This window comes from Thunnus maccoyii, chromosome 15, assembly GCF_910596095.1.
Source record: "Thunnus maccoyii chromosome 15, fThuMac1.1, whole genome shotgun sequence".
NCBI lineage: Eukaryota > Metazoa > Chordata > Actinopteri > Scombriformes > Scombridae > Thunnus > Thunnus maccoyii.
Window position 1 is genome coordinate 16245536 of NC_056547.1, and position 21308 is coordinate 16266843.

Here is a 21308-nt window from a genome sequence, read left to right on the forward strand (position 1 = left end):
GGCATCGATCTTAAGCAGAGGCAATTGGGCACACACACACACACACACACACACATACCCAAAGGCAATCTGTCCTGCTTACAATTAAAGCGTACCTCCCTCTTCCCTTTTCCCAAGCAGGCTCATAATAGGAAATGCCCCCGTTATCTGTACGCACCGGCGTATTAATATAAGCCGTAGACAAACAAGGTGTGGGTGCGTGCTCTGCTATGCCTGAGCTCTGATAAATTGCAATAGTGAGAGGCAGATATTACATGGCCGGCCTTTTCAACCTCTTTTCCAGCAAGGTTTTTTCACTCAACAGTGTAGTAATGCAGCAAGAGAAGGTGAAGAACAGACAGGTGCGAAAGGAAAAGCAAGAAATGTGGGAAATGAAGTGAAAGAGACTGCTCTCCAGGGTCAAACGCTGGTTTTTAAGTGTGGCTTGGTCTTTCTCGGTTGATTGGACAGAGGTCGGAGAGCTGAGTTTAGAATGGAGGAGGCGATGCACAGGAAAAGCCAAGGGGCCTGGCCCCTCTAACTGTATTTATAACTCTGCATGAGGATAAAATAGGCCTTTCTATTAAGTAGCCTATTTATTTCAGTTCTATTCCATTCAGAGTATGGCTGCAACTTATTATCATTTTCATCATTAACTGATATTGGTTTTTCTGATCAACCCCAGGCAACGTCATAAAATAGAGAATAAAGCCCAACACCATTTTCCAGAGGGTTAGGTAACATCTTCAGATTTCTTGTCTTTCAACAAACAGTACAAAAGATAGGTTATTCAATCTATAATAATATATAAAAAGGAATCATCACATTTAAGATGCTGGAATGAGCTAATCTTTGCCCTTTTTGCTTCATAAATGACAAAAACTATTGATTATTAAAATTGTTCCTGATTAACTTTTAATGAACTAATAATTTCAGCGCTAAAGGCCAAGTTCTAGAAACTAGGGGACGTAGTGTATAGGCCTACTTGTACAGTCTACTACTGAGCTAACCACAAACATGCTAGCCAGCCGGGAACATGCTAGCGCTAGTTATTCTGTATGTTTTTTCACCAATAAATAATAAAGCTAATGAGCTCTGTCGCTAATAAACTCTGTCGCTAATAGGAGAGCAAGTTCACACACTTTACTCAAAAGACGTATTTTTACCATCAACTCTTGTCTCATAACTGTCTGCGAACCATTTTATGTAGCAGTTCATACTCTGGCGGAGGAGGTTAAATAAAAATGGTGGTGCAACGCTGCTAATAACCTTTCTCCATTTTGGACTCTCCGGCTCTCCTTTCCCTCAAAGGTCAGCACTGTCAACATGGTTTGATATTGTTTAAACTTGCTGGTCTAAGTTCACTTCGCCTCTGTGAGCGAATCCACTAATCGTGGCAATTCCATTGGAATGATTTTACTTCTCTGCATTTTAAATGCTGGTATGACCAGGTCTTAATCCAGAAGCAGGTCGATGTGTCACACAGCAGCCATTGTTTGCCATTTCTGCACACTCAGATCTTCTGCTTATGATATAATGTGCTGCTGCTGCTGGCCCACTGCATAGACAGTCATATACAGTATGCACAGTTTACTATGAGGCCCCAAGTTGTGTGTGTGTGTGTGTGTGTGTGTGTGTGTGTGTGTGTGTGTGTGTGTGTGTGTGTGTGTGTGTGTGTGTGTGTTAAGGTCAATAACACGATAGTGCAGCAAACTAAGATATCTTGTCTTTGTGGGAAAGTGATAATGGACACTCCCAAACGACATGAAACACATTAGGTCAGGAATTTTCTGGCCTGAAATGACATAATTATTGCTACTTTGTTTAACTTTCCTTCAATAAGGAACCCGCAAGCAAATATGAAACAATGTAAGACAAAGTAACTTCCTAAAAGTTTGTCTTCTCTGTCATGAACTTGTGACTTTGGCCTTATTTTAAAGGAAGTGATCATTTTTCTCATGGCTCATAGTGTGCGATGATTGAAGCTATTATCTTGTTGGTTCGGAGGAAATTACTGGGTAGTTTTATCCATTTTTCTCTGGAGAAAAGCCTTTAGCCTGATTGCAAATGACTGTTTACAGCAGGGACAGTATTTGTTAATGGACTATAGGGCATTATGTCACCAGACAGCGTGATGTGTGTGTGTGCATGTGGGAAGATGCGAGAGAGCGAGACAGATAGTGTGTGTGTTTGTGTGGTCGAGCCTGAATACGACAATTTGCATCATGAGAATTGAAGGAAAGTTCGAGAAGGATACAATTAAAGTCATTAGGACTGTTTGCACATGTTGTGTTCTGTGAAATGAAGAACGGTTGCTTACTGATATCTTAAACTCATCCAGGAAATTTACTCTCAGTCTCTCCTTGTTTTTCCCCACTCCACCCTCCTCCTTCCTTTCTCCATCTCTGTCACCAGGCTGCTTGAATAGGCTGGTTTGTTTGCCTCTGCTGGCCGCTGGTAAATATGCTTCACTATCCATGAGTAGACAATGGCAACGTCAAAACATAAAGGAAGGAAGACAGAGAATAGAAAGATCCAGGGAGAGAGAGAGAGAGAGTGATGCAGACAGAGTAAGTCCCTGAATGAATGAGTAAATAGAATGGGAGAAAAAGATGTTTGAGCCAAGTGGAAGAACAAAGAGTTGATTGTTGAGGTAAGCGAGGGGCCTTTCAGTTCCTGGACAGTTAGTCCCTGATGTTTTTCTTAGATTCCCTGATGAAAGGTTAACGGATTGGGCAAGTTTGCTTTGCTAACAGTTTCACTCCATGCTGTCCACAGAGAGAAGGCAGTGATGTAGTGCTTTATTCATTTAATTGAACTATTTTAAAGGTAATTTTGTGAGAATTGGACTTTAATTGGATAGTTATGACTGGGAATCAATCTCGATACTGTTTTAGACTGTGATCGTATCACCAAATAACTCGTTGCTCCAATTTGTCTATTTGGTTCCTTTTTATAAAAGGTTTATATGTTGTAATTAATAGCTATATTAACTGTTATTAAGATCAGTTATAAGCCATCGATAAGAACAGATTTGGGGTTGTCTTTGCTTAGGGTTTATTTTTTCTGTTTGGTAGTAATGCAGTTGTAAGAGCTGGTAACCCTTTTTGAGAAGGTAGATGGGCGTACAATCCAATCAGCTAAAGGGTGTTTTTACAACCTGGCAACCAGAAGTATGTTCCTAGTAATGATTTATAACTGATCTATAAGGTTTAGTAAATAACTTATTAACCATTGATTGGTTAAATATCCCCTCCAGTCATGTTTGAGATACATAAAACTACTCTGCTTTGATTAATGATTTGTATCTAGTGTGGTTTTTCCACAAAAAGTTCAATTACCTCATTAAAATCATACCTCATCATTCTCCCTCATTAAAAAATCCAGAATTTATGAATGTTTAAATATTTATCTTTATCAAAAGTTTAACTGCTGGACACAAGATGTCTTCTATTTCACTGAAAAATCCATTTTCGGTCTGTGCACTAGATGCTTCAAGTTTCCACATCACATTTGGGACAGTTGCCTTTTGGATCACGATTGTCTCCAAACTAGTTGTGATGTCACATATCTGTCATACGTACGCAACTTAAACTTAAGATTTAAGGTGAGTACAGAGAAACTTTCCATCTTCAGCAGATAAATGTGAAAACAGCCTTCAAACTCTGCACATACATCATTCTGAAGCTCAAACATCCAACTGAAGGTACAAGAAGAAAAACAGCAACTATTTGAAAAACAAATGCCCAAATATCTCTGCTTCCAGACAGTCTCTCAAATGTGAAGATCGGCTACTTCTCTTTGTTTTCAGTGACAGTTAACTGAAAATCTTTGAATTTTGGACACTGGAGAAAAGTTGGACAAATCAAGCAGTTTAAAGATGTCACTTTAGGCTCTAGGAAATTGTTATAGGCATTTTTCACAAGTGCATGATGTCTTATAAACCAAACGATTCATCGATTAATCAATAAAATAAAAAGAAAATGATGAGATAATGAAAATAATCGATGCATGCTGCTCTAAAATACAGAAGAACATCAAATGTCATGTGCTGCAGTCGACTGTTGCATCTTCACTCAGCTTAGTCAAATGCATATCTTTCACTTGTATAATCTTTTTTTTTCACAGCTCAGTGAGATTGTGTACATACTTGGCCCAGGGAGTAGCGTATTTGAAAAATGCCTACAAAGCTTAAACGCTTGGGTTGCATTGCGGAAGCTGCACGTTTTCTTCAGATAGCAGGAGTGTGAGTTTTGACAAGAGGGGGGGGAAAAAGAGGGAGGGGAAGGTGAAAGTGCTTTACCTTCCAGCTTTTGGTAAAGGAAGTGATCTGAGCTCAGGAGAGGGAGGGAGACAGAGAGAGAGAGAGAGAGAGAGAGAGAGGGGGACGGACCTTTTTAAAAGAAGGAGATGTGAGCCTGAAAAACGCAGAGACCCTCCACAGCAGGTTGCTCTGCTGAGCTGCAGCGACATGAAAAAGGTTTTGAACCGCAGCCAGAACCCTGAGCTCTCCACAAATACCGAAGGACCGAGGAGAGTCGAAAAAAAGGAGAGGAAATGATTGGAAGAGAGGAAAGTTAAAGAAAATGGAGGATTAGAGGGGAGGGGTGAAGATGAAAAGAGACGCCAGAGAGAGAAGAAGAGAAGAGGAAAGTGGAAAATAGGAGAGGACAAGGGAAATGAGAAAAAAGTGGAACCCTGGGCAGTGAAGGAGAGAAAATTGCTTCCAGTGGATTCTTTCAAGTTGACAGAGTTTAGGATGAAGCTATGGATATACAGCTAAATTCTAATGCAGGTCTTTAACTCCCTGGGAGACACTGTGCTTCTTTTCATAATCAACTGCAAACATTCTTTGTACGGAGGGGAGACAAGAGACAGAAATTCAAATATAAAGCCTCCCTTAGAGAACGTGAGCGGATAACAGTTGAACTTTACTTTAGTTTGGGTATTACTCATTCAGAAATCAGTGCAGGGGTGTCTCTGCATTGAGGATTATTTTCATCATCCATTATCTCTATAAATCAACTAATTATATGGTTTATAAAATATCAGAAAATAAAGAGTAAAGCCCAAAATCACATCTCAGAATTGCTAGTTTTGTCCAACTACAGTCCAAAACTCAAAACTTCCAATTTACTATCACATAAAACAATGGAAAAAAAAGCAAATTCTCACAGCCAAGTAGCTCGAACTAGGGACTGTTTGGTATTTTTGTTTGAAAAATGACTTTAAACTCATTGCAGCTCCTCTCTGGATGCAGAGGAATGTAGGAATGGAAGGATGGAGTTGAGGAGAGGGGAAGAAAAGGAGAAGGGAGGTGGAGGAATTTGGGGAAAAGAGCTAATGGCAACACTCAGACAGACTAGGAAGTGACAGCAGGAAATCCAAGTTGTAATCAGACCTACTTGATGCAGAGTTGCTAGACATAACAGACCCTGGAAATTCGTAGCATTCAGAAGTTTTCCAGTCTAATGCTATTTTTGCAACCTATTTGTTTCATCTTAAAGGGAATCCCGGATCCTATATAGATTTGGGAAACAATGGGATCACCTGAACAGTCAAGCATCAAGTCTTTTGCACTGAATGAGCGTCCGATTGGAAAGTTGTATCCCAGACTGAGTTTATTCGTGAGTTTATTTTACTGTTTACCCACTAATGCTGTAACTAACAATTAACCAATTAACCTGCTGAGTATTTTCTTTATTAATTGCCTTGACAATAAATTGTCATAAATTGCCCATTAGAATTTCCCAGAGCCCAAGATTACATGTTCAAATTTCTTGTTTTAAGCGATATTCAGTTCACTAACATATATGACGAAGAAAAGCAGCAAATCCTCACATTTGAGAAGCTTGAAAAACGGCCGAAACAATGAATCAATTGGCAAAATAGTTGCTGATTCACTGTTTCAGCTGTATTACCTCCACTTAAAGGTTTACATAAAGATAATCCTAGTTCGCTTTTGACTGAAAAGCTTATTAGTATGAGCTAACTGCGAATCTTTGCCTACTGAAGTGTAGCTAGGACTTTCCTTTTCCACTGTACAACAGTGTGTTGCTGCTGCATTGTTGCTGTGATTTGAATAAGTGTTCAGAGAATTGTTCTCTTTCGCTCAGGTTGCCAGGAGCAATAAGAACTGGTCCGCTGAAGCTTGTTTTTATCTCACAATAAATAGTTCCTCTTCAGTCCTCCTGTGTCGGGTTTGATAAAGAACAGGCTGCAGTGGCTGCCGTGGAGGGGAGAGGACGGGGGAATTCCAAAACAAGCCTCCCTCCGCTGTATATTATTTGTAAGTTTGATCCTCTCCCATCCCTGTACAGCCACTGTGACACGCGCATACTGTATGCAGACTCGTGGCAATAGACACACACCCAGTCATAAACCGGTAAATTAAAAGCCTAACTCAGAGCAACAAATGAGGCTGGGGGATTAGCTTCTTTTCAACCGTGTTATGAAGGTTATTTTTAGGCTCCTCTCTCAGCCACACAATGCCTCATAAAAAAACAAAGCGGGTAGAGTTTGGCTTTTGAATACAGATCTCTGGCTCTGTGCCTGTGGCTTAGGTTTCAGTGGGTTTGGGGTTTTTTTTCATTGATTTTGACTGAAATGTTGCTTTCTAGCATTTTACACGCCTTAAAAGGGGGTTTTCTTATGACGTATGCATGAAAGGCAACCTGTAGTAGACTGAAAACTACGATTATTTAGTACAAATCAGATTTTTGTGCCATTGTGTGTCTCAGTTTTACAAACTCTAAAAGACCCGCCCTCCTTTTCCCAGCACACACACACACACAAATCAGTGTTGGCCCTCAGCCTCCACAGTAACTAATCACTAAGACAGCATGGCCTTGCCCTCTCATTAAGCATGCTGTATGCTGAAAGCAACACCGCTAATGACTCTGCATCGCCTGTTACACACACAATGCTCATAAGACTTAATGCCGTAATAGCTAAGCTCGAGCCACACAAATTCAACAGACAGACAGAGACTCTGCCGCCCAGCTGTTCTGCTGCTGCAGAGATGTGTACCAGAGTGAGATAACAGTGGGAGGGAGGGGGGTGGATTTCTGGAAAGCGTGTGATTTTTCTGCCATGAGATATTGAGACTAGCATCACAACGGCTGCCGCTTAATGCGTGCAGATGTGTGCTGCTCTTTTTTTTTTTCCGTATTCTGTCAATAAACAGAAGCTATGTAGAGATTGTAACCTAAAGCCTTCCCGTGGCGCTCTTCCCAACAATACGGACGCTGTTCCAGAAACTTCACATCCCATTTGCTCTGATGCCAGGGCTGCCGGGTTCACTCTTGAGATTTTTTAGCACTTGTTTCTGCGCTGTCAGCTTGCATCCACTGATGGTTTAGAAGTAAGCAGATAGCCTCCTCATCTATTCTAGCAGAGTTAGAGCGCTTGTGCTTCACCAACTTGACGTTGTCAGCCAAGCGTGCATATATTCAATCAACAAGAATTTGCAGGAGAGCACATCAGAGCGCTGCTGAATCCAAGTCGGTGTTGTAGACTGCCTGGAATGCATAATATGCTTCTCACAAATAGTGTGTTTGTAGGGGTGTGCATACATAAAATAGAGTCTTTAAGAGTTTTTTTCGAAATATATTTCCTCAACATGGTGTTAGTGTTATTGATCAAAGTGTCTTTTACATTGTTGCACTTCATGCTCCGGCTTCTTTCAGCTTTTGTTTGTTGGTCAGCCCTAAAAACACTCTTTTGAACTGTCTCATGCTGTTAGCTGGTGATGAATTGCATGGATAGTGTAACAGCATTGATTTCTCTTTCTCAATGTGGGGTTTCATATTGACTGTCTAAGTAACTCAATCACTTGGAAAACAACACAGAGGAAAGTACGTGTGTGTTTGTGTGTATACCGGTTTGTCCCTGTCTTTCATTCTTTCAATTTGGGATTGTGTCTTCGCATGTACGTGTGTGCAGGTATGAGAGAAGTGTTTGCAGTGCATGTGTTTGTATTGTGTTTTCATGCACACACACACAGAAGCAAGTGTTTCTATGCCCCTTGTGTGCCTATCTGTGTGTGTACAGATCTCAAAGGTCTGCATTATCAGCCTCTTGGCAACAAGCAAATGGAGAACCACAGAGTTCTGTTCTGTCTGCTCATCGTCAAGGCCCTGTCGCCCCGGGTTACAGGGTTGCTAGGGGGAGGGATGGACAGACTGGCATCACAGAAGTACCAGCTAGGCATGTGGGCGCTCCGCATCCTGATTTCCTGCTCCTTTTCCTTTTCCTTCCTCTTCGCAGTAGTACCTGGAGAAGGCTGTGAATGTATTTTACCACAGATTTATGTTTGAGTTGGTCAGACAGAAATTCATGAGTTTGACATAAAAGCAGTGATACTCTTTATTTGAATTTGGTAAGGATTCGAATAAAAGCTGTCTTATAGGTGAGTTGATTTAGGTACAGTACTTTTTCCTCAGTAGGTGCTACTCAAAAAGGCACAAACTATATTTTCCAGAAACTTGAGTCTAATGCCAAACTTTTAGGGAATTAGAAAGTTTCCATGCTTGTGAATAGTCTGTCAAATAAAACCGCAGCATAAACAGGGTGTGTTCTGTCCGCACAAACAGGAAGCAAGCACGATGTTTCATCTTCCTCCTTCAGTCCAAACTGACCCACTAATTTTTATTCTGACACAATTAGCAGAAGACAAATCGCACAATACGAATGGAGTTCCTGTTTGTTTCCAATTATCAGGTTGTCATGGTGATGAATGCATGCGTTTGTTCACTGTAGGCGATAGATTCCTTTTAATAAACGGTGTCATTTGTTATTACTATAAAGTGCATAAATAACCATGATGCTCCATCGGGATGGATGTTGTTTTAAGATATGTTGTGGTTGTAGAGTGAGTGACGAGTGAGAGAGAGAAAGAGAGAGAGAGAGAGAGAGAGAGAGAGTGTGAGTGTGTGTGTGAGTGTGTGTGTGAGAGTGTGAGTGAGAGGGAGTGGAGGTTTGAGGCGCCAGCAAAGAGGATATGTCTGGCAGCTGTGTCATTTTGCAGAGTAAAGGATTATGGGAGAATTACAACGAATGAGCAGGAGGACACACACACACACACACTCAACTTTCCCTCTGGATTGTGTGTGTGTTCATGTTAAAGAGTGAGTGAGACTGTGTGTGCTGTATGTTCATCACTCAGTTGCTGCTAGTGACTCGTTACTGTGGTATTTAAAGCAGCTGGTGGCGCTTTAGTCACAGTCTACCCGCAAACTCATTCAAATGCCCACATTGACATAAAGTTGTATCACACCAGATGAAGACAGCTTTGTAAAAAAAAAAAAGAAAGATTATTTCATCAGTGAAGTCCTAATTGCAGACATTTTTGAGTGTGAGCTATTCCTCATCTGAGCTCTACAAAGAAGAGTGACAATAGTGTTTAAAGGAAAAAGGCTGGTGATTTTCTTATTCTCAACAAATCTCATGTGCAGAGCCACACCAACAACAAATTCATCGTGTGTACAAGTATTGTGTGTATATCCAAAGCCTGATATATCGTACTCAGTGTCCAAATCACCTGTCAAGAGGACTGATAGATGAAAAAAAAAAGCATTTTTTTTACCAGCCAAAATAATAAATTGTCTTTTTGTGTCAAATATACATTCGTTTCAGTACATTTCATTGAGATGATAAGGTATTATGTTGAATACAAACTTGAAGAAGAAGCTGGAGCAAAATTTGAGGCAAAATTATTTTAATATATTCATCAATGGTTTTATCAAATCAAATCCAGTTTATTTGTAGAGCACATTTAAAAACAACTGTAGTTGGCCAAAGTGCTGTACTGAGTGTAACTACAGTCATTGTGATTTGGCTCTGAGCACTTGCAAAACGCGGGTGACCTACGCTCAACACTGTACCTGAATGCCTCCTGTGTAGACGCACAGACGGAGCACTCACTGCTGCTGCTGCTCATGCTGTGCTTTCTTTGTACACACAGTGTCAGACCATCTTGAGCACTCCTACAGTTTTGCAGCACTGTTTAGACGCATGTAAAAAACACATATGGTGCGTGTGTAATTTCCTCCGAGCCATCATGCCAGATATTTCATTATATGACTATTTTTGTATAAACATTTACCTGCTATTGTGGCGGATAGCCTTCAGAGATTTACTTGCCAAACAGAAAATCTGTCCGCATTTGGTGCTTGACAGGTATTAATTTCAGACCCTGATCATATTCCTCTGTGCCGTAGACTTCCATTGTTGTCCAAAAACTATTAAAAACACATTTTTAGTCTCTGGAGAGTAGTTCTGTGTACGGCAGATGAAACTGCACAAGAGCAGGATCACGCTTGCTTTTACGTCGCTTCGTTAGCTTGTTGTGCTTCACATCACAATCTCCTTGTGCTACGTTGTAAATTTCTCGAAGAACCTTAGGACAAAGTTAAGAGGTTGTGATATGTAGCACAATAAGCTAGCGAAGTTCTGTAAATTGAACTGTGTCCCCGCCTTACACAGAACTACTCTCCAGAGACTGAAAACATGATTGCTGTTATTATTCTTTGGAGCTGTTTCTAAACAAACTGAGGGATGAAGGAACATGTCACTCAGTGCAACGGTGTGGCTCACTTACATGTTTTTAATAGTTTTTGAACAACAACAGAGGTCTACTACACAGAATAAACTGATATATCAGGCTTTGGATACACACACAACACTTGTAAGTAGGATGTGTTCATTGTTGGTTGGGCTCTTCACATGAGATTTGTTGACAGTAAGAAAAAAATAGTAAATCTCCAGCCTTATCCTTTAATAGATTATTTACTTAACATAATCCTTCCAGATATTGTTCCCTTAAACTGCTTGTGTTGCTGCATGTACAGTAAGTGACATGCGATGGAATGAAAGCATATGAAGGGCAAACACAGATTTGTAGCCTATAATAACTTTAGGATTACGATACGGTTACTGTACAATTATTATAGGATTATCGTAACGCTATAGCAGGTATTGACAGGGCCTTCTACATTCTGCCCTTTTCAATCTCTGTGAACATGATTGCAGAATGCAAGTTGTTGTGTGAACTTGTCATAAAGCCAAACCCACACACACATAAACAAACACACCCCAGACACACTATAGTGATGTACAAAGCCAGCCAGTCGTCTGGGATAATCGATGCGTAATGTGTCTGTGAAAGCCTGTGTGTACTTGTGTATTTTACATATGACTATGTCGTCTCTCATGCGCTCTTACACTACACTTCAAGGTTATTTTATTTCCAGCGAGGCAGCCAGCGCGAGTGAGTGTCTCTGGTATGAATTGTCATTTTACAGCCTATTATTGGGACACGCTCCTTTGGTGCGACGTGGTCTGTCGAGCGACAACAACACCCGGGGAGGGGGTTCGACCTCTGAACATCAGGAGGGATGTTAACAAGCTTTCCTTGATCCCGGGGTGTTTGTCATACAACAATGCACACATTTGCGCAGATGTGTGGTCACAGACAGATTCTCGCATGACAGCGTACTTCAGCTGTGTATGGAACAAATACACTCGATTCAGAATTAATTCACAGCTACAGCTGACTCGAGGGCAGTCAGAGAACTTTAATATCTCATTCTTATAATTACTCCCAAAAAATCAACGATTCAGTTTGCTCCAACAACTTTCACTCAGCTTATAGTGCATTTGATAGATACATTAACTCTGTTGATTGTAGGGCTGATTGCTTATTGAGCTGTTGATTTTTTTCTGTTAAATGATTAATGATACAGGGTAAAATGTAATGATAGATGTTCATCATAAGAAGCCCAAAGAGAAATATGACAATTATATTCATGATTTGAGGCATAGAAAGCATATTATCACATTTGATAAGCTGTTTTTTAACATTCACACATGGTTGGCATTTTTACTTGCTAATCACTTAAAAAGTAATTCATAATGAAATGTTTTATTGATTCGAGCATCATGGGTCCCAGCAAGCATCATGTAACTACTGTAGGGCCACAACAAAAGACTGTTTTCATTATCGATTCATCTGCCAGTTATTTTCGCAATTGAGCAATTTGTTGTTTTGTCTATTAATAGTCAGAAATCATACCTTCATATTTTCCCAGATGTCAAGATGACAAATTTATTTTTTCGACCAACCAACCAAAACATCCTCATAAAAAAATTACAGTATTGGTCTAAAATTCAGGCTGGCAAAACGTTTCCAAAACCGTTACAAATCACTGTTAAAAATAATTATACTTTATAGTGTGGAAACGCTGTGGTTAAGGTCTGGTTAGGTTTAGGCACAAACTAGAACTACATCCCTACATATACTATAAGGGGACCTTATCACCTTCAAACATCACCCTGCCTTCTCATTCTTTACTGTCAAAGCTGTCCAGTAAAGGCAAAATACCATAAAAAACACTCTTTAAAAATGTTGTCATTAATTAATTTTCAATCAACTAATTGTTATTGCTTTCTACCACTAATTGTTTATAACATTACTGGATAGACAGGTCTCAATCTCCATGTAATTCTAGGACTATGAAGCTGCAAATACAAAAAAGAGTAAAAACCTGGCTGCACTGTCAGCAGTTCCTCTTCATGGGTCAACGCACTAATGAACACCATGTGTGTTGCGGGTTTGAGTCCAGGTTGTAACATATGTCACTATCCCACCTTTTCACCCATCCTGTCTTTGCTGCTTCTTACTTTAGAACCAGTAAAACCAGTAACCCCCCCCCCAAAAAAAAGAAACAGTGTGATGCTCCACTTTACAAATCCCAGAATGAGGCTATGGAGCTCATTATTGAATCATCATGTGGACCAACAGCTCGACGCGTTGATCAATTATTCATAGGAATAGACTCTGAGGTGAATAACAATTGTATACTTGTGTACAACATCAGCTGGAAATAGCAGGTAAAAACTTTCTATCACAAAAGTGCTTACAGCCTCCCGAATGTGCTGAGATTCTGTGCTTTACTCTGGAGGCTAAATTGACTCTCACAGCGTCTCGTTGTGCTTCAGAGGTCCATTCATGTCCTCTTCTACTTCCCTTCCACTCTATCTCTTTCATTTCCTGCAGAGATCTTAAGAGGATGAGGTGGGGGCTTTTTGGGCTGACTCCAAACATCTGTTATAACTTCCTTTACCTTTACGGATCTTCACATGAAAGAGTTCTCAGCTTGACACTTTGTTTTACAGTCACACTCTAGCATATACAGTATAATGGAAAGTTTTTACTTTACTGTCTCTCGTATCTCCTTTTTAATCAATGAAGTTAGGGGATCAGTGTGGAAGATGCTTTTGAAACTAACTGATACTTTATACACAGTAGTCAAGACTGCTGTTAGCCTTTTCCTACAAATCCTGAAGTATTTATTTCATTACATTTTCTTGGATTTTAGATTCCTGGGAGATTCTGTTGTATTTCCACCTTAAAAATCACAATGAAACTTAAAATGAAAGTTCACTTTTCCTGATAGATATCACATATTCCTCCCCTAGATATATATTTTTCTTTCACACATGTGTGTCAGCATGCCCACTTTGCAGACAAAACACACTATAAAAGGACTTGGAAAGATGAAATGAGCGATGATTCTCTCCCTGCTAAAGAAAGAACCTCTCTCGCTTTCAACAATGGGAACCCACCCTTTCAAAGGCAGACAACTTCAAAGGCCTGTGTGCCATTTTCATTTTTGCAGCACTTGCTCACTTTTGCAGCTGGTTGCAGCCCACGTCGCTGCGGCTAGTTTTGCCACAGTGACATGGGCTGCAACCAGCTGTTTATTAGTGGCCTGTCAGCAGAACAATAGCTGCGGTAGCCGCATGCTGGAGCAGGGCAAACACAGCTAAGCTAAGCTAAGCGACGAGGCCAAACCACAGAACAGGGCCAGGAGAAGCCAAAACACAGGAAATTAGCTGCTGTTTACTTTCCCTTGTCTAGACTTGTTCCTACTAATTAAGTGTGAAGAGACCCCATGTGGATTTCTCATCTCAAAGGAGCGAGCTTTCAAGGTTACGGCGTGCTCCATTGTTTTTGCTGCCTCTGATATGAAGCAGCATTTGACCCATTTGTGGCCCCTAGGACTTTGTACTGTGGCGTTAGCGCTACAGTAATCCCTCAGCGACCCAGAAAGTCATTTCTAGAGCAGGTGGTTATGTGGGCCATAGGCCTAATAACACAACAATGGCGTCATATGGCTGAGAAAGTGTTAAAGCCAGCAGGGGTTTGGCATCTCATTGTACATTATTAAAAGCATCATGTCATATTTATACCATCTCCAAACTTTGAGCTGCGCCTACGAGTGTACAGTATTTGATTATAATCATCTAAAAGCAGCTGAAGTGCATTTTGGGTGTGTGATCTGCCGCTGAATGGTATATGTCTGAACACACACACACACACACACACAATCGGGATTGTAGAATTTGCAGTGTGTGACCCAGAAGGTTTTATTAATAGGAGAAAGGCTGATGTCACTCATCCGAGTCACCCATGCATAGGATTAGAATGAAGTATTGCATGTGCATATATGTGTGTGTGTGTGTGTGTGTGTGTGTGTGTTACTGAGCTGAGGGATAATAAGAATTATACTGTCTGACTTTTTGATTAAACCTTAGTAACCCTGGTTTAGCTTCGTCTGCCTTAAAGGACCATTTCACAGATTTTAAACCTTGTCTCTAGCTATCCAAATTAGGGATGTAGTGTGAAAAACACCTACAGTTGTTGCTGATGTTCTCTGTCTCTGGGGCAAAGCTGCAAAATCTGTTCTCTTCCGGCACCAGAGCCGTCATTAGCCTTGAACCTCCACCTCTGGGTAGCCAGGGCGTGCTCTATATGCCACTCAAAAACGAAACTTCCTTGTTGTCTTTGCTTGTATTACAATCTAGCTACGTTTACGTTTAATAGCAAAAAATGGCATCCCAAAAAACGTTTGCAGAGGACGTTATGGACGTGGATACATTTTACCATGTTTTGGCTGACTTAGATATTTAGCCGTCTTTATCCTAGAGTTGTTTGGGGGTTGGGCGTCAGAAGGTCATGCGCAATGCATCCCGGTACGCGTAGACACTGCTGGCATGGCTCCGTGAGCAGTAAAACTCAGCTTTCCCGGTCAATATTGCACACACTGAGGAATTTATTGCTTCAATTGACTACATTTACCATCAACACTAATTGGACAGCCACATAAAATGTGGTTAAATTTCCCTTTAACGCTAATGTCTTCAGTATGGCTGAGTGCAGCTGTATCGTTTTACTCATAATTCTGCAAGATTTTGCACACAGGATGTTTCTTGTAAAACAATAGGGTGAAGGTTGACACGTTTCCCAGCGTGCAGCTGCATTCCTGTAGCATCTCATGGGGCTGTTTCGAGTACAGTACAAGGACAGAAGGGGTAAACCAAGAGGACAATCCCAACAAACTGCACTGTTCTCTGGGGCATCTTTTTCCAGATGAGGCCCTCGTCTCACGGCCTCTGATGAAACACTCTGAAGTGTGTGTGTGTGTGTGTGTGTGTGTGCGTGTGTGTGGGTGGCCTGTTTACATTCCTCTGATTCCTCATGGGAATCCCGCTCTCTATCCTCTGTTCCCTAGCTTATTTGCCTGGGAAGGTGTGTGTTTGTGTGTGTGTGGATATTTTTAGACTTCTCTCTGGAATTCAATTGGCAACTGTCCTCACACCAGCACTTAGCCCGGGTCAAACTTCACTCCCGCACAAACATACACATACACACAAACACACATCCTGATGCACTCTTTAACCTTGAAGGGCCTCCTGTTGGGAGATGAAAGTGGAAATATAAAGCTAGGCTAAAAGGCTAAATGTCATCCTGTGTTCTTTGCTGTGTGCATTTTGGAAAAGTACGCGTTTTGTCCCTCCTCCAAACTCTGTTCTCTAATTGAGATTTCAAGGAAATCTCACACAACAAATTTGTCGTAGGAAGTGAGATGATTGCAAGCAGCTTAGCGCAAAATCTGCAATCTCTTCTTTGGCTCTGTTCACACTGTTAAGTCCTTCTCATGAGATGATTTTTTTTTTTTTTTTGCTCCTTGCTGTGTCGGCTGTCGGTTGCCTTTTTTAAAATGATCTCCCTCCTAATTTTCAGAAGCAACAATCACAGGAAACCAAGCTTGGGTTTGTGCTCTTTCTTGGTATTTGTATTTTGTTGACTGGTTTATAGGAGAGAGAAGAGAGAAGATGCCATGTTACAACCATCAAGAAGTTGTTTACATCTTGCAGTGTCTATTTAAAGACACCATGTCCGTTTTTCTTTTAATTGACTTCCTCCTTTGAGAAATCTTTGCCATGTACAGTATACCGAGCAACATCCTGTCTGCTCTGCAATAATTGATATGTGTCACTGATTGACTCTCAGGAAGTCATGAAGACAAGTCATTATCACCATAACATGATGTGCATTACACATTTCACTCACCGTTAGCAGCACTCGAGGGGTCAGAGCACTGCGCAGTGTGTGTGTTGTTGCAGAGCGTGTTAAGTGTCCAGGGCTTCGATAATGGCCTAATGTGAGTTTGCGTTCAGAGGCATTGAGAGGTAAATTACAAAATGCTATAATGCAATGGCTCTTGATTTCAAGGGGCACTCTGGAAGAGTGTGTGTCGGGTTAGAGTTCGGACGTGTGTGTGTATACTGAGTGAGTGGAGTGCAGTGGTTTGTGTGTGTATGAGCTGGTGAAAAGGGAAAAACCTGAATATATGAGCGGAGAAACCAACAAGTCCTCCAAAATGACTTAAATCTGAGCTGATTATGAAAATACCTCCTGTCGGTCAACTCATCAATTAATCTGCTGATCATTTCAGCTCAAGAGGCTCATAGTAGCCCAACACCTTGCTAAGACACAGGTGGTTTCTCCCTTTAATTGTAACCCATATGTATTATTTGATCAGCACTATTCACTTTCTAAAAGTCCGTATCAGTATTCCGCTTACTTTTCCTATCGGCCCCTCTGCAGGCTGTGAATATTATCAGTGAATGTCTGTCCTGCTCTCTCCACACATCTCACCACATTATCCACCCACTGTGTCCAAATGGATTTGCCTCCGGCCACCTCAGCTTCCTTGAAAGTGTCAGAGTGTGAAGGTGTCTCAGATGCATTTTGCCTCTCATACTGCTGCCTGCACACTCGAGTGCTTTAATGTATTCCTTCACTCTTCTCTCTGCCTCCTCCATCTCTGTCTGTCATGCTGATGTCTGTCGCCTGCTAATTGGCTCGTCTCTATTTGGATGACTCTGTGTATGTGTGTGTGTGTGTGTGTGTATGTGTGTCCATTTGAGGGTTTGTGTTTTTGTGTCTTGAATTCCCCAAGTGTACGTGCGTGTAAGTAATCGTGTAAATGTGCGTGTGTGTGTGTGTGTGTGTGTGATTGACGGCAGATTTTCCGCCACCAGCAGGCATTCTGTTACTTGGTTCATTTGGTTTTCAGCTTTCCCTCGGGACACACTGAGCAGCCCCCATTAACTGATTTGAGAAGGGCTGTGGCAGCCACCGCCGCTTTGTAAATAATTATTCTACTGTGTTATATATGCATTATACATGATTTAGCCCTAGTTTTATGTAGCTGTTCTGCATATAGTAAGCATTTTGTCCAAAAAGAATGTTTGACAGTGTAAGTATGCCTTTCATGTCATGGTTGTAAGGAGACATCCACTATGTCTCTGCTATCTTCACTGGTGAATGACAGGTGATCATAGTGGTGAGCACAGTAGCAGGTCAACCTTGTTAGAAATATTTGCAGCTTAGAATAGGAACAAACATTTTGTGCACATTCTCTCCAAATTTGCTGCCAGTTTTGTCTCCTTTCTAACCTGGAGTGCCTCCTCTCCTCTGAAAACTCTCTCTACTCATCTACGCCATGAAATATGGAGTAAGCTTCGACTTGCGAAATGAGAAATCAAATGGAATTGTGGAAAAGGTGAGTATCTGCCTTGTGCAATCTTCCCGAGTTGCTCAGGCGTGGGCTGCACAGATTTAACCAGAAATCTGAAGATTGCTGTCTGAAGGTTGCCATGTCTTGCAGCATCCTCCCCCCACTGCCTCTTATAGAGGTTGCCATGTATGTTTGGCTGCAACCCCCAGACGCCCCGCCCCACCCGTCCGGCCCCCAACCCCCAGCTGCTGTTTCTGATTGTAGATGTGCCCTTTGAGCCCCTGCAGGGTTCCATATTTTACCATATCTTTATGGGCTAGCAGACATGTTGAATATGCTATGGTCTGGAGAGGGACAAGGCTCTGGAGGGACAGCAGGAGAGGTGAGAGAAGAGGTTGAGGGCAGGAGGATGAGGAGAGGTGCAGGGAGAACCGATTAGACAAAGAGAGGAAGGACAAGATACACAATTGTAGGAGAGAAAACAGAATAAGGAGAGAGAAGAAAGAACTGTTGGTTTATGTGAGGGGGGGGTAGATCAGCAGAGCCAGAAAAGGAGGGAAAGGGGTTTGTGTGTGTGTGTGTGTGTTTGTTTGAGTGCAGCATGATATTAAACAATCGCAGCCAGCAGAGGTCTGTCTGAAAAATGGCTTGCACTGAAAGGTCACATCAGCACTCCACAGCCTCTTTCCACTTTTTCATTCCTAACTCCTTCCCTCGTCCCCGCTCCTTAACCTCTCCTCAAACATGCGTGCGCACACACACACACACACAGTAGTACACCCGAGTTTTGCTCCCTCGTAAACACAGCCTCAGTGCAGGTTGGAAGGGTCCGACCCCCCGCCATTCACCCCGTCTGGGTCGTCTAATAAACCCACCCCTGCTGTGGTTAGAGCCTTGTAAAGACGGATCACATTTCCATTTCAGTTGCTCATCTGCTCACACACACACACACACACACACACACACACACCTCTGCTAATTCCCATTATTGCCCTGTGCCTTTTGTCCAAAAAGGCTGGAGGAGATAAATGAAGTGCTGCGTGGCGATTTTCAGTAGTGTGCAGCCTCAACTGCTCAGGGGTGTGGCTGTAAGACCTGAAGGAAGAGAGAGTTATATTTGTGCGTGTTAATGCATCTTTGATAGAGAAAGTGTGTGTGTGTGTAAGTGTGTCAGAGCAAGAACGTGCATCTACAGGCATCTGTTGCATCTCATTAGCAGCTTTTGGAATGAATTACCTCAATGGATTTCTCTGTCTTATACACACACACACACACACACACACACACACACACACACACACACACACACACACACACACAACATCCTTCATCCCATTCCATCCAGCCTGATAATCCCTTTATCTTGGCGGCTATTCAACACATAAAGGCCAATGCCACTGAATAATGATGTGGTCGTATCTACTCCTCGTTCGCTCTTAATGCTAATCTTCATCTCAAGGTGACAATGATGGAGAAATTTTATGTGTACGGTCGTTCTGTGCTGAATAAATCTACTTTTTTTATAATCGGGGTGTGTGAATGTTTGTATGAGGGAAGTTAATATTTTACTTTCCTTTTTAAAAGAGGTAAAAAGAAGAGAAATGTCTGTTTTTTTTTAGCTTAGTATCAAACGAGTTGAACTGCAAGAGTCAAAATCATGTTGTGAGTTGCCAACACACGCACACAGAAACAAGACACCCCTCACTCCCTCCCCCCCACCCTCCACCCCACACACACACACACACAGAACAACAGACACACACACACACACACACACAGAGCAACAGACACCCTTTGTTTTCCCGCTCACTTTGCAGCCCGGTCCATGCTCCTCGTCCTCAAACTCCCAGAGTTCAACAGTTCAACACGCTCCTCCTCCCTCCCTCCCTCCCCACCGGCAACCCTCCATTGGTGTTTGCAGAGAAGGTCACTTACAATGTGAGTGACAATCCCCAAAATCATTACAACAATCCATCTCTTTTTTCACGCTCTGTGCTCCCATTTACATATTTGGATGACACGCCTGGCTGGTTTGTTTAATCACAGAAAACTGCTCGGCTGCACAATTACTGAAGTCTGTTTTGTTTTAGCATTTTATTATGAGTGGATGTCACAAAGCTAATCATTTTGAGACAGTGACAGAATGCCTTTTTTTTTTTTTTTTTGCTGGAGTGTGGGGAATAAAAGTGCTTTGTCAGGACACACACGTATAAAAAACACGTCCTGCTCAGCTCATTAAATTTCAATTTAACCGACGTTTGCTTGCCAAACAGCGTGGCGAAAACACGACCGTTAACAGTGTGTTAGGAAAGTTTTTGCTTGTGTCATATTCAGAGGGAGCCGCAGATGTTTGGGTCTTAACACTGATGATACACTTCCACTTTTTTCAGAAGCGGAGAGCGTATTGAAATTGAAAGATTTATTATGAGTAAGAAAGATGCGGCTAAACGAGCCTGAGAAAGCTGTTTTTCAAGAGCACGAAAAAGGAGGGAAGGAAGGAGAAAAGTGGAACTGAAATTGAAAGGCTGAAAGGCAAGAAAGTAAGTGTTATGTTTTTTTTTCCATAGAGTGTGCTAGCACTTAACACAGACACACATTGTTGAGCTGAGCTGGACGAATGCTTGCAGAATCAAGTTGTAATGATTTAAATGCAGAGCAACAGCCTCAGGCGATAATAGGGGAGATAAAACCGGAGAAAGAGGGGGAAAAAATGCCTCCCAGAGATGCAGAGGGAGCAGGAAAAAAAGGTGACGAATTGAAGTAAAACATGCAAATGATGCTAAACAAGTGCTGTTTCTATCCCACATGTAAGCATTTTGTTTTGTTTTTAAGCAAGGTTGCATCCTCTCTTTGTCATGAAAATACCATAAAATTTGCACACCGCAATCGGAGTAGTCTGACAAGAAAGATGCCAGAGGTGATTTAGCGTCAATTAAGTTATAGCTTTGTTCTCATCCAATTGGAATACAGTAGTTTCTGCTTCAGCAGTGCGTGTGGAAAACATCTGCGGGCCTCAGAAGAGTTCAGGGTCATCAGTGTGCTTGAAGGCCGGCAGAGGAAGACAGGAAATGTTTCTCTCCCATGGGCCTGTGTGACATTAACTGGAGGCAGATTTTAGAGACGCACACACATATGTTTACACAAAACCCTGCACATACTCACAGAGCCCCCGTGGACTGTGATCGGTCTGCGAGGTCAGGACAAGACACGGAAATTCTGAGGGAGAGAGAGGGGGTTTGTCATTTTCTAGTGAAGACATAAGACACATGTTGCTGTTTCTGCAGCCTTGCAGCAGGGAGGGATTCGAGGGTAGAGGAGATGAGGTTGGATTCTTGAAACCAGATCCTCCGAGTTAACCACGAGGCCACTCTGCTGTCCTGTTAAAATGTTGTTGGGAAGGACTTATCATAAAAAAGACCTAGTTCTACTTCTTACATAATGTTTTCATGGTGGTAGAGA

The 21308-nt window shown here is 41.8% G+C and overlaps 1 protein-coding gene across 3 annotated transcripts in view; it reads left to right on the forward strand.

The window, feature by feature from the left end:
• pag1 (phosphoprotein membrane anchor with glycosphingolipid microdomains 1) overlaps positions 1 to 21308 on the forward strand; it is a 51519-nt gene that overhangs the window by 8660 nt on the left and 21551 nt on the right. The window contains exon 1 of one of the 3 annotated variants that reach the window (XM_042436497.1): positions 2422 to 2549. The exons of the other annotated variants lie outside the window; for them this stretch is intronic. The gene's annotated coding sequence lies outside the window, so the exon portion shown is untranslated. Of the gene's footprint in view, positions 1 to 2421; positions 2550 to 21308 lie in introns of those variants that run through there. 3 annotated transcript variants of the gene reach the window in all.